The 16,097-nt window shown below is 31.5% G+C and overlaps 1 long non-coding RNA gene across 3 annotated transcripts in view; it reads left to right on the forward strand.

Moving 5' to 3' along the window:
* Positions 1–16,097, forward strand: part of LOC105477567 (uncharacterized) — a 577,843-nt gene that overhangs the window by 174,013 nt on the left and 387,733 nt on the right. The gene's annotated exons all lie outside the window — the stretch shown is intronic.

A 16,097-nucleotide genomic window follows, 5' to 3' on the forward strand; every position in this document is an offset into this window, starting at 1 on the left:
CCTTAAAGGGAAGGTAGAGAAAGAGATAGGTATAGAAAGTTTATTCAAAAGGATTATAGAGAACTTACCAAATGTAGAGAAATATATCAGTATCCAAGTACAAGAAGGTTATAGAATACCAAGCAGATCTAACTCAAAGAACACTGCTTTGAGGCATTTAATAATAAAAAATAAAACTCCCAAAGGCCAAGGATAAAGACAGAATCCTAAAAGCAGCAAGATAAAAGAAGCAAATGACATACATTGAAGCTGTAATACATCTGGAAGCAGACTTCTCAGTGGAAACCTTATAGTGGAAACCAGGAGAGACTATCATGATATAATTAAAGTGCTGAAAGAAAAAAATTTTAAAAAACTATTATCCTACAATAGTACATTCAGCAAAAATAGTCTATAAAACATGAAGAAGAAATAAAGACTTTCCCAGACAAACAAAAGCTGAAGGATTTTATCAATACCAAACCCATTCTACAAGAAATGCTAAAGGGAGTACTTCAAACAGAAAGAAAAGAACATTAATGAGCAATAATCACCTGAAGGCACAAAACTTACCGTTAATAGTAAGTACACACAAAAACACAGAATTAAGTAGAAAGACTAAACGATGAATCAATCAAAAATAATAACTACAACAGCATTTCAGGACATAGTACAATAAGATATAAATAGAAACAACAAAAAGTTACAAAGAGGAAGGACAAAGTTAAGGCAAGTTTTTATTAGTTTTCTTCTTGCTTGTTTGTTTCTTTATGCAGAATTCTTTAAGTTGCTTTCAGGTTAAAATAATGGGTTATAAGAAAGTATTTGCAAGCCTCATAGTAACTTCAAACCAAGAAACATACAATGAATACACAAAAAAATAAAAATAAAAAACTAAATCATATAACCAGAGAAAATCATCTTCACTAGAGGAAGAGAGGAATGAAAGAAAGAAGGAAGAGAAGGCTGTAGAACAACCAGAAAACACATAACAAAATGGCAAAAGTATGTCCTTACTTATCAACAGTAACATTGAATATAAATGGACCAAACTCTCAAATCAAAAGACAAAGATTGACTGAATGGATAAAAAAATAAGACCCATTAATCTGTTGCCTACAAGAAACAGACTTCACCTATAAACACACACAAAGACTGAAATTAAAATGATGGAGAAAAATATTCCATGTCAATAGAAACCAAAAAATAAAAAATAAAAAACAGGAATCACTATACTTATATCTGACAAAATAGATTTCAGGACAAAAACTATATGAAGAGACAAAGAAGGTCACTATATAATGATAAAGGGGTCACTTCAACAAGAGGATATAATAATTTTAAATATATATGCACCCAATACAGGAGTACCCATATATATAAAGGAAACACTACAGCTAAAGAGAGAATAGCCTAATACAATAATAGCTGGAGACTTCAACACGCCACTTTCAACATTGGACAGATCTTTCAGGCAGAAAATCAACAAGAAACTTTAGAGTTAATCTGCACTATAATGGCCAAATGGATTTTTGGTTTATTTACAGAACATTTCATCCAAGAACTGCATTCCTTTCCTCAACACATGGATCATTCTCAAGCAAATACCATATATTAGATCATAAAGCAAGTCCTAAAACTTTCAAAAAATTGAAATATTATTAAAAAGTTGAAATATTATCTTCAATTATATTGAAGATTATCAAGCATATTTTCTGATCACGATGGGATAACCCTAGAAATTAATAACAAGAGGAATTTTGTAAACTGTATAAATACATGGAAATTAAACAATATGCTCCTGAATGACCGGTAGGTCAATGAAGAAATTAAAAAGGAAATAGAAAAATGTCTTGAAATAAATAGTAATGAAACAATATACCCAAATCTATAAATCAAAAGCAGTACTCAGAGGAAAGTTTATAAGTGCCTGCATTACACAAAAGGAAAAACTTGTAGTAAACAATCTAATGATGCATCTTAAAGAACTCGAAAATCAAGAGCAAACCAAACTCAAAACTAGTAAAAGATAAGAAATAATAAAGATCAGAGCAGAAATAAATGACATCGAAATGAAAAAAGCCATAAAAAGATCAGTGAAACAAAAAAGCTGTTTTTTGTAAAAAAACAAAACAAAACAAAACAAAAACCAAAATTATAAAAAAAGCAATTTTGTAAAAAAAGAAAATTGACAAACCTTTAGTCAGGTTAACTAAGGAAAAAAGAGAGAAGATCCAAATAAATAAAATTAGAAATGAAAAAGGAGACATTACAAATGATATTGCAGAAATTCAGAGGATCATTTGTGGCTACTATGAGCAGCCGTATGCCAATATATCAGAAAATCTAGAAGAAATGGTCAAATGCCTAGACACATAAACTTCCAAGACTGAATCAGGAAGAAATCCAAAAACTGAATAGACCAACCACAAGTAATGAGATTGAATCCAAAATAAGAAGTCTTTCATTAAAGAAAAGCCTGGGACCTGATGGCTTCACTGCTAAATTCTACCAAACATTAAAGAACTAATATCAAGTCTCCTCAAACTACTCCAGAAAATAGAGGAGAGGTGAATACTTCCAAACTTATTCTACAAGGCTAGTATTACCCTGATACCAAAACCAGACAAAGACATATCAAATGTGTATACAGGTCAATCTTTCTTTTTTTTTTTGAAACGGAGTCTAGCTCTTGTTGTCCAGGCTGGGGTGCAATGGAGCGATCTGGGCTCACTGCAACCTCCTCCTCCCAGGTTCAAGCAATTCTCCTGCCTTAGCCTCCCTAATAGCTGGGATTACAGGCATCTGCCACCATGCCTGGCTAATTCTTGTATTTTTAGTGGAGACAGGGTTTCACCATGTTGGCCAGGCTGGACTTAAATGCCTGACCTCAAGTGATCCACCTGCCTCGGCCTCCTAAAGTGCTGGGATTATAGGCATGAGCCATCTTGCCTGACCCTCTGATGAATATTGATACAAAAATCCTCAACAAAGTATTAGCAACCTGAACTTAACAGTACATTAGAAAGAGTATTCATTATGATAAGTGGGATTTATCCCTGGGATGCATGGATGGTTCAACATACACAAACAAATTAATATGATACATCATATTATATCAGCAGAATTAAAAACTATATGATCATTTCAGTTGATGCTGAAAAAGCATTTGATTAAATTCAACATTCCTTTATTATTAAAAATAACTCAAAAAACTGAGTATAGAAGGAATACAACTTAACATAATAAAAGAAAGCCATATATGACAGACCCACAAAGTCTATATAATACAGATAGTATTATACTGAAAGGGGAAAAACTGAAAGCCTTTTGTCTGCAATCTGGAGCATGACAAGGATATCCACTGTCACCACTGTTATTCAATATAGTACTGGAAGTCCTACCTACAGCAATCAGACGAGAGAGATATAAAGGGAAGCAAATTAGAAAGAAAGAAGGCAAATTATCCTTGTTTGCTAATAATATGATCTATATTTGGAAAAAACCTAATGACTATACAAGAAACCATTAAAACTTATAAATAAATTCAATAAAGTTGCAGGATACAAAATCAGCATACTGAAATCGGTAGCATTTTTATATGTCAACAGTGAACAATTTGAAAAAGAAATCAAGAAAAGAAATCTTATTTACAATGGCCACACGTAAAGTTAGATACACAGGAAATAACCAAAGAAGTGAAAGAGCTCTATAATGAAAACAATAAAACACTGATGAAAATTGATGAGGACACCAAAACATGAATAAAAATTCCATGTTCATGAATTGGAAGAATCAACATTGTTAAAATGTTCATACTACTCAAAGCAATCTATAGATTCAATGCAATCCTTATCAAAATACCAGTAACATTCTTCACAGAAATAGAAAAAACAATCCTAAAATCTATATGGAACCACAAAAGGCCCAGAATAGCCAAACACATGCTAAGCAAAAAAAAACAAAACTGGAGGAATCACTTTACCTGATTTCAAGTTATATTACGGAGGTATAGTAACCATAGCAGCATGGTACTGACATAAAAAAGAGACACATAGACCAATGGAACAGAATAGAGAACACAGAAACAAATCTACACAACTACAGAGAACTTGTTTTAACAAAGGTGTCCAGAACATACACTGAGGAAAATACAGTCTTTTCAATAAAGGGTGCTGGAAAAACTGGATATCCACATGCAAAAGAATGAAACTAGACCCCTATCTCATGCCATATGCAAAAATAAAATCAAAATAGATTAAAGACTTACATCTAACAACTCAAACTATGCAACTATTACAAGAAAGCATTGGGGAAAACCTCCACGACATTGTTTTGGGCAAAAATTTCTTGAAGCAACAACCCACAGAATGAGAGAAAATATTTACAAACTATCCCTCTGACAAGGGATTAATAATCAGAATATATAAGGACTCAAACAACTCCATAGGAAAGAAATCTAATAATCTGATCCAAAAAAAGGAATATTTGAATAAACATTTCTCAAAAGAAGACATACAAATGGCAAATCAGGCACATGAAAAGTTGCTCAACATCACTGATCATCAGAGAAATGCAACTAAAAGCAACAATGAGATATTATCTCACCCCCATTTATATCGAAAAGACAGGCAATAACAAACGCTGGAGAAGATGTGGAGAAAAGGGAAAGTTGTACACTGTTGACAGGAATATAAATTAGTACAACCACTATGGAGAACAGTTTGGAGGTTCCTCAAGAAACTAAAACTTGAGCTACCATATGACCTAGCAATCCCACTACTGGGTATATACCCCAAAGAAAGGAATCAGTATATGGAAAAAATATCCGCACTCCTGTTTGTTGCGGCACAGTTTACAACAGCTAAGATTTGGAAACACCCTAAGTGCCTATCAACAGATGAATGGATAAAGGTAATGATGGTCCCATAAGGAAAGTATGTGAATATGGCTCTTGCAAAGGATTAACTATTGTAATTTTAGCTTATGCTCTGTATTCTGTTTTCTATGGAATTATTTAAGTCTTTTTAGTGACCTTTGTCCTGGCCCATTTAAAAACTAAAATATAGTATATATTGAATAAAATGGAAATATCATTATTGCTTCATTAGGGAAAACTGTACTTAGGCATTGAAAGAAGGATAAAAGCAAGCAGTTTTATCAGGCAATTGTAAAACACCAAAAATATAGATTTGTTTTTGATATGTAACACACTAAATGTATTTTGTACAGCATCTGGTTTAAAAGGTGACTTACTAAGTTTACCATTACTTGGTTTGTTCTATATACAGATTATGTCCAATGTATCATTTTGAAGTAAATAACCTTATTTTAGTAAAAAAAGAAAAAAAGAAAAGAAAATGTGGTACATACACCCAATGTAGTACTAGTCAGCCTTAAAAAAAATGAGATCCCATTATTTGCAACAACATGAATAGGACTGGAGATCAAAAGTGAAATAAACCAGACACAGAAAGACAAACATCACATGTTCTCACTTACTTGTGGAATCTAAAAATCAAATCAATTGAACTCATGGACATAGAGAGTAAAAGGATAGTTACCAGAGGCTGAGAAATATGGTGGGGACGGGTAGTTGGGATGAGAGAGGAGGTGGGGATGGTTAAGGGGTCCAAAAAATTAGAAAGAATGAATAAGACCAACTATTTGATAGCACAATAGGATGACTATAGTCAATAATATCGTAATTGTATATTTTTAAATAAAGAATGTAATTGGATTTTTTGTAATTCAAAAAATAAATGCCTGAGGGGATGGATACCCCGTTCTCCATGATGTGTTTACTTCACATTATATGCCTGTACTAAAACATCTGATGTACCCCGTAATTATGTATACCTATTATATACCCACAAAAATTAAAAAAATATTCAGTAGGAAAAGAATGGACTATTCAATACATGATTCTAGGACAGCTGGTTATCCACATGGACATGGAATTAAATGAAGTTGGATCACTTGCTCATAAACTATTTAAATGTTAAGTCTGTGAAATTAAAACCTAAATCTAAGAGGCAAAATTTAAAGCTGTTAAAAGAGAATTAGGAGCATATTTTAGTAAAGTCAGAGAATAAAAGGATTTCTTAAATAAGTTACAGAAAGCACACACTGCAAAGGAAAAGAATGGCAAAGAATATTAGGATAAACACTCATTAAGAAAATTCTGTGGGAAACATACACACACGTGCATAAAAACACCATTAAAAGTGAAAAGATAAGCCACAAACTGGAAGAAGATATTTGTAACTTGTATAACTAAGGATTAATGTAAGAATATATGTAAAACTTCTATAAACCAATTTTTTAAAAAAGACAAAACAATTTTTAAAAATGGCAAAACATACAAATAAGCAATTCACAGATGAGGAAACCCAAATGTCCAGAAAATACAATAAAACATGCCTAGCTTCATCAGAAAAATGCCAGTGTAAACCACACTTTCAAACATTTCATCTACATTAGACTGGCATAAATAACAATAATTGTGATAACAAATTTTAGGCAATTACGTGGCACAAATGAGGTCTTTACAATTCAAAACTCAAAAACAATCTAATAACTGTTTGTTTTTCATTGTTCACTTTGCAGTAAGATCTAACTTGACTTAACCTTATTTGTAAGCAAAATCTGATCCTAACTGATGTTAAGATATTTATATTTTTTAATCCTACTTGTGATTTTTTGTACCTTTCATTGCAAAAACGCTAACATTGTATTGGATGCTGCTGCAGTTCCTGTTGGGTTGTTACATGATATATGGGGATAACTATCATATCAACTTCTAAAAGCTACACATTATAAATTCTAAAAAAATAACTGATGGAAGAGTTCTGCATCAGAGGTTGAAGACTTGTTCAACAATTTGGCACCATTTAGAAAAGACTAATAAAAGTGTCTATCTCTTGAAGCAATTACATTCTTAGAAATTCTAGTATATGCGTGTTAAGATACATGAACAAGGATGTTCATAGCAGCACTGTTTATAACCACAAACAACTGGAGACGACCCAATGTTCATCACCAGGAGAATGCCCAAAAATACATAAAAATTTTAGACTGCGTTAAAAATTATCAAATCCTTGCCACAAATTGTCACATGAATGGGATTTATAAATAAAAACAAAAGGAAAAAAGCAAGTAGCAAATCAACATCTAATGTTTCATACCGTTTACATAAAGCTTAAAATATGCAAAATAATATTTAAAATTCTTATTTTAAAGGATACAAGCTATGATGGTTAATTTTATGTGTCAAATTGACTAGATTATGGACACCAGTTGTTTGGTCAAACACTAGTCTAGATGTTGTTGTAAAGGCATTTTTAAGATGTGATCAACATTTACAATCAATTGACTTCAAATAAAGCAGATTTCCCTCAATAATGTGGCTGACTCTTTTCTAGTCATTTGAGGCCTTAAGAGCAAAGACGTAGGTTTCCCAAAGAGAAAGGATTTCTGCCTCCAGGGTGCAACAAAGAAATTCTGTCTGAGTTTTCAGCCTTCAGACTCAAGGCTGCAATATCAACTTTTATCTGAATCCCCAGCCTGCCAGCCTACCCTACGTATTCTGGGCTTGCTAGCTCCCATAATTGTGCAAGACAATTCCCCATTTCCTTAAAATCTCTCTCCTTCTTTTCATGCATGTGTGTGTGTTTGTGTATATATGTGTGTGTGTGTGTGTGTGTGTAAAACCAATAGGGAATACATATATATAACCAATAGGGAATGATATATATATACATGTATTTTTTTATATATGTATATTTTTATATATACATATCCTATTGGTTCTGTTTTAATCTATGAACTCAAATGCAAATGTATATGTAATAAAATTAGAAAGAGATTTATGGAAATGATAAGAAACAAGATCATGATTTCATCTGTTAGGAAAGGAGGTACATCTGTTCTGGAAGGGATATACTATGGGTTTAAAATCTATTGATAATTTATTTCTTAAGCCATGTGGTAACATTATAGTATTAATTTTTCCTATCTGTATGTCTAAGCATTTTATTATAAATTTTTTTTTTAATTTAAAAGATAAGGCCGGACAAAAGACATTTGAAGATAATAATTACGGGAAAAAAAACTTAATTGTGTATCTAAAGGAAAAATTTCCCAAGTGAATTTTAAGAAGAATATTGACTTATAGTAGAGATTTAATGAAAGCATTTAATACCGATAGTTTATAGCCTAGATTTTTCAAATTATTTATATTACCATGATGAGGCAAGGTGACTCAGTAAGATAATTTTCTGATGCTTGTTCTGTCACTATATTTATTCAGATAATGATACCAATATCAATACAGCAGCCTAAACTGCTAATGGCCAACAACCTGTAGTTCTGCTTGTCCAACAGTGCTCAAAAGATCAAAGTAGTGCTTTGCTGGTGTGGCTAAAATCTAGACTAGCTTTAGCCAAATAGCGAGCCAGAACTAGTGCTGTTACGTTTTTAATTCCTGATTATCGTGTTGATGTCAGTGCCAATCTCGATACATACCTGAAAGGTATGGAGCCTTCAAATATCTATCTGGTTGTTTAGAGAATACTCAGTACATGAAAAGCATTCATAATGAAGAATAAAGTTGATAGTTCACAATTTTTAAAATATTTGTCATGTCTTTCTACTGTCTCTTTTACTCTCTAGGAAATGATTGAATGGAAATTAATACAAGTGAGATGAAAGAGTGGCATCTGTTTACATTTGGATAGCCACATCAGAATTTGCTTGAATAATATTTCTGGGGTTAAAAAAAGCTTATAAATTATTCCTTTAGGTTCTCAATTACTTATTCTCAAATGGAAGTATATGCTTTTCTGATGAACATTCCCAAATGCTGAGTTACCTATGATAAATTTTATATTTGAGGTTTCATTTTGATGCTAAACTTAAAATATTACTATCAGTATATATTTATTAAACACTGTATATCCAAGTACTACACCACAATTTCTCTGCCCATATTTGGGATTGCTTTTAAAAAATAATCAAAACCACATGAAATATTGTCACCACATGAAAGATGCATGAGCTCACAGTACACCATTTACAGGTAGTCAGAAGAGAGAAAAATGTGGTAGGAAGATTGTGTTTTAATGCAAGACAGGATCACATCAATACAGCAAACTGAAAAGTTAAATCTATACTAGAGAAAAATGTCCTACTTTTTTGCAGCTAGTGGAATTGTTAACATGAAACAAAAACATTTTGTTTTCCAAACTGCATAAGTAATCAAAATTGATGTATTTTTAATGCACATTTTAATAATGTAGCAGTGCTAACTTTACTTTCATGTGAACAATTTAAGTTTAAAGATTTATCAATTGATATTACATTTAAATTAGCACCTGCAGCTCACTGGTAAATTCTGATTAAGGATGTGTGCTGATTGAAGTCATTGCTATCATCACATTAGTATTATTAAAGTCAAAATGCAGATATTGCTTAAGCATGGAACTGAACTTGAGGTACTGTTTCCCTACCATTAAGACCAACATCAGCTATTAACTTTAAATCAGACAAGAACAACCATTACAATATATTGATGTTGGTTTTAATTTTATTAGTTTTGCAATCTTCTTTATTTTTATAATTTGATGAGATCTATGTGTCCACACATTAAAGTAAGCACACATAATTTGAAGATTGCATCAACTGAATTGTATTCTAATATGCACAGAGTTAAAGTCATAATACTATTTACACACAGTGGACAAGTTTATGACTGTCACTGAATATAAAATATTTAATATCTACAATGTGTGGCACTGGACCAGGTGACTTAAATTCTGTGCCCAATACACCAATAAGTTTTTCTGCTTCTACTTTTCTTGATAGTCCCTTAACATTGATACTCTTAGTTTTCCAGTTAGTCACTAGATCATGGTCAAAAATGCCATTCAAAAAGAAAGCAATGCTGGCTTTAGAAAAAATGATTAATCATTTTTCACTTCAGAGACTTTAACTGACTTTTTTCAGAGGCAGACTTCTTCAGCAAATGTATTTATCAATAATGTTGAACTATATTTACATACTACTCAGTTTGCAAAGCAAGTACACATGGTTTTGAACGTCTACATGCACTGACTCCATTTTAAGAAGGACTCCAGAATACCCCAACCCAGGTTTACACTCCTCATAAGTACCCATAGAACTAGTTCCCCATCGTTTAGCTTGCAGCACCCGTATGCCTTTCAGTGACTTTTGATGAATGTCGTGTCTGAACCAAAAATCTGTAAGCCTCTTCAGTTTAGGCACCATGCCATATTATTCTTTGAGTTCCCAGGGTTTAATGTAACACTCAGAGATTTTAAAAATATATTTAATAAATATTTAGTGAACAAATTAAATGGCCAAGTCTACTAAACTCTGTGAGAATTTCATTATCTTAAATGTATTGGTGGTGTTCCAATTACACTAAGCATTTTAAATAATCTCACTGGCTATATGGATTGATAAATTACCCTTCATAGTAGAACTACCTGTACTAACCAATTTTATTACATTTTTATTTTCCCTGGAAATGACGTTAACCCCAAATTGTTTATATCAGAAAGATAGACAGAAGAAAAATGACAGATAGACATGAGATTAGGTAGATGATCGATACCATGTAACATTAATAGTTTTGATTATTCAAGTCAATCCAATAAACATTTGTTGAACACTTACACTGCATAAGCTCTGTATGAGAAGCTATCAGCATGACAAAAACGCATATAGGGTGTCTTTACGAGCAGCTTAAAATTTAATGGGGAAATATACAGTATGGCATAATGAAAAACAGAGTAAAGGTTAAACAAAATGTAATGGGAAAAACTTGGAGACAGAGAATAACCTCAATTGAGTGGTGAATGGGAATGGTAATAAGGAATGTTTTCACAGAGGGGTGCCTTAAAAATGTTTTTGCATTAGTATAAAACAACTTTACATCAATTACTGTAAGATATTTTACATTGCATAAAACGATTTTTTATAAACATAAAATTTTACCACAATAAAAAAAATATTAACCTGAGCTATGACTTGATATAAAACATTGCTTATGTTGTTCTTTTCAATTGTAATAGTCTTCAGTTTGCACAATGTTTGAATGTGTTTCTGCACGTTGGAATGCACATTTGGAATAGAGACACATTTAACATTGGTTGTAAAGGCGAGGTACATGCTGAAGCTTGTAGTTATTTTACAAGTGAGAATATACTGAAAAATTTCTCTCAAAGTCTCAGAAAAAAGATTTAGGTTTTACATTTCAGAGTCATGGGCTACTGATCTAACTATAACATGTTCAAAAAACATATTTTATCCTTATTTTCATCCAAAAGTTAATCAGGACTACAAAAATATAAACATATTATCTTAGGCAAACAAAAGGTAATCCTTCTCAATAATTAAAATAGCTTTGTAAAAATATGTAAACATAATATGTAATCATTATATAAGAGTCAGACAATATGGAAAGGAAATGAAAACTACACATAATTCCACTGCCCTGAGATAGTAATTGCTAACATTTCACTGAATAGACTTCCAGCCATTTCTTCTATAGATGTATAAGTCGCAATGAGATTGACTCACACTGAGGCACATACACACATACAAATAGAATACTATTATACACACTGCTCTGTTAAATGACTTTTTCACTTGGAACATATAATGGTCACCTTTTAGAGTCAAATTTCTCAATAGAGCATTTTTGTCTTAATATATTTTAATTTAACAGTTGGTTCCTTGATAATTTATAGCTTTTGAGAAATCTTTTTAAAAAATTTCCTGCTACAATATTGCAGAAATAATGAATTAAATTTTCTCTCAGTAGTTGTGTACATATATTTTTGTATCTAATTAGTTAACTCCATCTGGAGAGTTATAACAGTTCAACTTTTGTTAAATTTTTGCCCCAATATTTGTCACAAAATAATATACTGAATAGCCACTTTCTCAAATACTAAATGGTAAAACATATATTTTAACAAATATTAATAAATTAATAATAATAAGTTAATGACAGATATCAATAAATCAATGAATAATACATTTTAATAAATATTATATGATATTTTATATTATTATACATTCCCTATTTTATTTTCTTGATATGTTTGTTTCTTTAACAGCATCATGATATTTTATGTATTGCAAATTTATAATAAATCTTGCAATGAATTGAATTTTTCAGCCTTTTATTAACTGTTATTAAAATGTTATACTTTTAGGTCACCTTAGGATTATTTTGAGGAAAAAGTTTTAAATAATAATTTGTAAAGAAATATTTTTTTAATTCTATTGTTATTAAGTCAAATTTTTTTTCAGAATATATTTGCACCTATTGAAATGGCCTTCAACTTGTTAGCGTTAACACACTAATACTTGTTAATATGAAAAATTGTAAACAGATTTTTAAAATTTTGAACTATACATTCAAGAAAAAAGTTTTATTGAGTCATGGTATATCGTTATTTTTAATGTCACGATGTGTTTGGCTTACATTTTTCTTAGGATTTTTTTCCTCTTATATTCACAAGAGATTGTTTTGCGTTTCTTTTCCTTTGTTATGAGGTTGGTTAGTGCTGTCTTGGTAAAAAGAATTGGGAAGTTCTTTATATTTGACTTCATACTTTCAAACTCACCATTATTTTTTAATCTTTCTTCAGACTTCCCATAGGTTCAATCTCAACTCTAAGCTATTCTAACGCAGTAAAATATAGCAGTGTACTGGCTCGAGTTGATTGGCTCACCCAGTTCCAGACTTTATGTAGTGCAGCTTGTTTTGCTGCAGAGGCTAGAAAGCTAAAAATGAAATAGGCCAGATCCTCCTTGAAGATAGAAACAATGTAGCTTTCATTTCATCCTTTTAGAAAGAGGCTTTCAGAAAAAGGAAATTAATCTGTATTATTTTCATTGGAGTTTATATTTTTGTAAATGTTACATTAAATAAGCGGAAAAAAATAATTCTGGAGTTTAAGTAGCATTTAATGTAGTCACCATTGTATTGTAGTGTTGTAAATACTGCCTTTCTTTTCTTTTTTTTTTTTTTGTAGAATATTTTCATTTATATGAGATCCAGACTGAATGAGAAAATATGGTTCAAACTGTGAGAGAAGTTTTAAAATTTAAATAGTGTTACATGGCAAATAATGAAAGTTAAAAGTGTACTTCTGTAGAGCTTTAAACATGACCAGCCTCGGGGGTTTATAGTTCTTTTCAAAACATCATTTCTGAAGCACAAAGATACAATGCAATTAAAAAGAAAAGTGCACATTTTGCAGTCAGACCTGGATATGAATCCCAGTTTTGCCACTTACTGACTTTGTAACCTTCAGCATATTGCTTAATCTTTCTCAAACACAGTTCTGTATCTATATATACACAAAGCAGAATATCTAACCATGAGGTTACTATACAGATAAAAGCAGAGAATATACATGAAATCACCATTATCAGCATCAGGTGCAAAGTGTGCCTTCAATAAATAGCATTGTTTTCTCACAATTTGGTTTTAAAATATCAAATTCTACCTACTCAGAGACGTAGATTTAAATCACGTTTTTTCTTTGGGTTTGATTCACTACACTCCCTTATTAAATTATTATATACTTTTAATTATTTACATATATGAAGGAATATGTTTGTCAGATCTTCCCCCAAAAAATACCTTTACAGGTGGAGGGGGAACATTGAGGGAAACTATATTAGAAGAGAGCCTGATTACTGTTATGGGAGAGAGCTGGGAGGGAACAGGTTTAGTGAGATAATAAAAATAGGTATAAGAAGAGCTAAGAGTCGAGGAAGAGAAACTTGGGCAAGAGGAAGATAAATTTTGCCTACTTCATACCTTTCCCTAAGCACAAGGCTGATGAAAAGTAACTGATTTTTGGAAGTGAATCCTTCCTTTGACCATTAAGTCCGCAGAGAATAGAATACACTAGGAAGATCAGAATTTTTTCCAAATACTCCAAGTGAAGGAAAGTGCTGAACACTTAGTAGATTCTCAATAAAACACATTGAATAAATTATTATTCAAATCATTATGAGCCAGGAGAATAAAAATGTGTGCTTTCCTAATTTTTCTAAGAACTCTTTATAATGATTTTTTGTTGCAGTAGGAAAATATGATCAAATAAGTTTTCAAAAAATGAGGAATATAGGGGCAAATTTACTTGCCTAGCGTGAGGAAGGAAGTTGATAATGAAGGGAGAATGAACATCTATTAATACGTGTTTGTATTGCACTTTACCTATGGCTCCTGAAAAATAACCTTAAAAACTAGAGTTCAAAAAGTGAAAACTTTCAAGTGGTTTTATTGAAAGATACTGACTTAAAATAATCATCAAGTCCATTTAAAACATATCTTGATTCTTTCAATCTATTATAAAAACTCATTTGTAAAACCTTATTATAATCATCATCATTGAATGCTCTTGGAGTGGGGAGTAAAATGTTCCTACTGCTAAGCTATCATCCGTAAGTTTTGACATAAAAGTATAGCATATAAAACTGTAAAGGTAATTAGAGATTTTTTTTTATCCTAGTGCCTTTATTTCAAAGATAAGGAAACTGAAACCCAGAGGCATTAGTTAACCAGATCGAGGACATATAACTAGCATAGCCAAGACTCATCCATAGGTATTCTGACTCTCAGACCCCCATCCTTTCCATAATCGTCTGTCACTTTGTATATAAATAATTAACAATATTTTGGGCAACTCTAGGTGAGAAACTTAGAAATCAAATTATGAGAAAAAGAAATCAGCATTTCATTGTATTGACAAATTACACACATACACATATATTTTTATGTATTTGCATATATACACACATGTGATTGTAGTGGAATAAGGAATTCTGAGGTCTGAATGCATTCTTTTAAGTAGCTAGGTACATTGAGCAGGATATTTAACTTCATTAAACAATATCTTCATTGGTTAAAAGGGAATATAACTGTCATCCTGCTTCTTTTTGGTGATGATCACAGGGATAATATGTGTGGATATTTCTTGTGAATTCTAAATTGTTAAGCAAATGTAAAGGATTAGCAAGTCTTCACACACGGTGATACTATAGTAGTGAGTGGAATGAAGTATATACTGCATTTCTAACTGTGGTGTGGAATGAGACTTTCTTTAGACTCATTTTCCTCTGCTTGCTGGAGAAATAGGTTGCCTATTTTATTAAGCAAAGTGATCAATTCTAGCAGCTGCAATGAAAAAAGGCTTCAAAAATTGCAATGGCTTTTCAGAAAAGCTTACATCTTCTTGAAAACTGTGATGCTGATTGTTGGGAAACATTTGGACTTAGAAAACAGGGTTCACCCAGCTGTGACAACCATCTCAAGACATGGCTTCCAAGCCAGAAAGAGAGATGAAAGAAGCAAATTGTCTCCTAACTGCCTTAGCGCAGAACTAACACTCATAGTTCTTCTTCACAATTCACTTGCCAGAACTAGTCCCATGACAACAACTTAATTGCAAAGGAAGCTAGGAAATGTAGGAGAGTACTCGGAGAATTTGGTGAGCATTATTCGTCTATGGCACATCTGTGGGCCAGGGGTATTAGTCTCTTCACTCACTTCTGGTGTCAAAACTTCATGAGATAGATTCCTTCATCCCAGGCCCTACAAAAGTAAGGGATAAATGGATAAAATCACAAAATAATCATAGTCAGGGAAATTCAAACAGCAAAATATTCCTAACACTGGATTCTGTCACTTCAGCCACAAACAAGGAATGCATGCTTATTTTTCCATTAATTGTTTAAATGTATATACATGTATGTGTATGTATATATATGATGTACATATGTTTTAATATATATTTTGCATTTATATATCATATAAACACAATATATTTTTCATTTATATATCATTATATATTATTAATATATAATGTCTTTATATATTATCTCATATATTATTATATCATATATCATTAATATATAATAAATCATATATACACACACTATATATGTATTATATAATATTGTTATAAGTGTATATATATCTTATATATAAGATAATATATATGTTATTATATCATTATTTAATTTCATTTATATATTACATCATAAATACACACTATATATACACATCA

This window comes from Macaca nemestrina, chromosome 2 (assembly GCF_043159975.1).
Source record: "Macaca nemestrina isolate mMacNem1 chromosome 2, mMacNem.hap1, whole genome shotgun sequence".
Taxonomy (NCBI): Eukaryota; Metazoa; Chordata; class Mammalia; order Primates; family Cercopithecidae; genus Macaca; species Macaca nemestrina.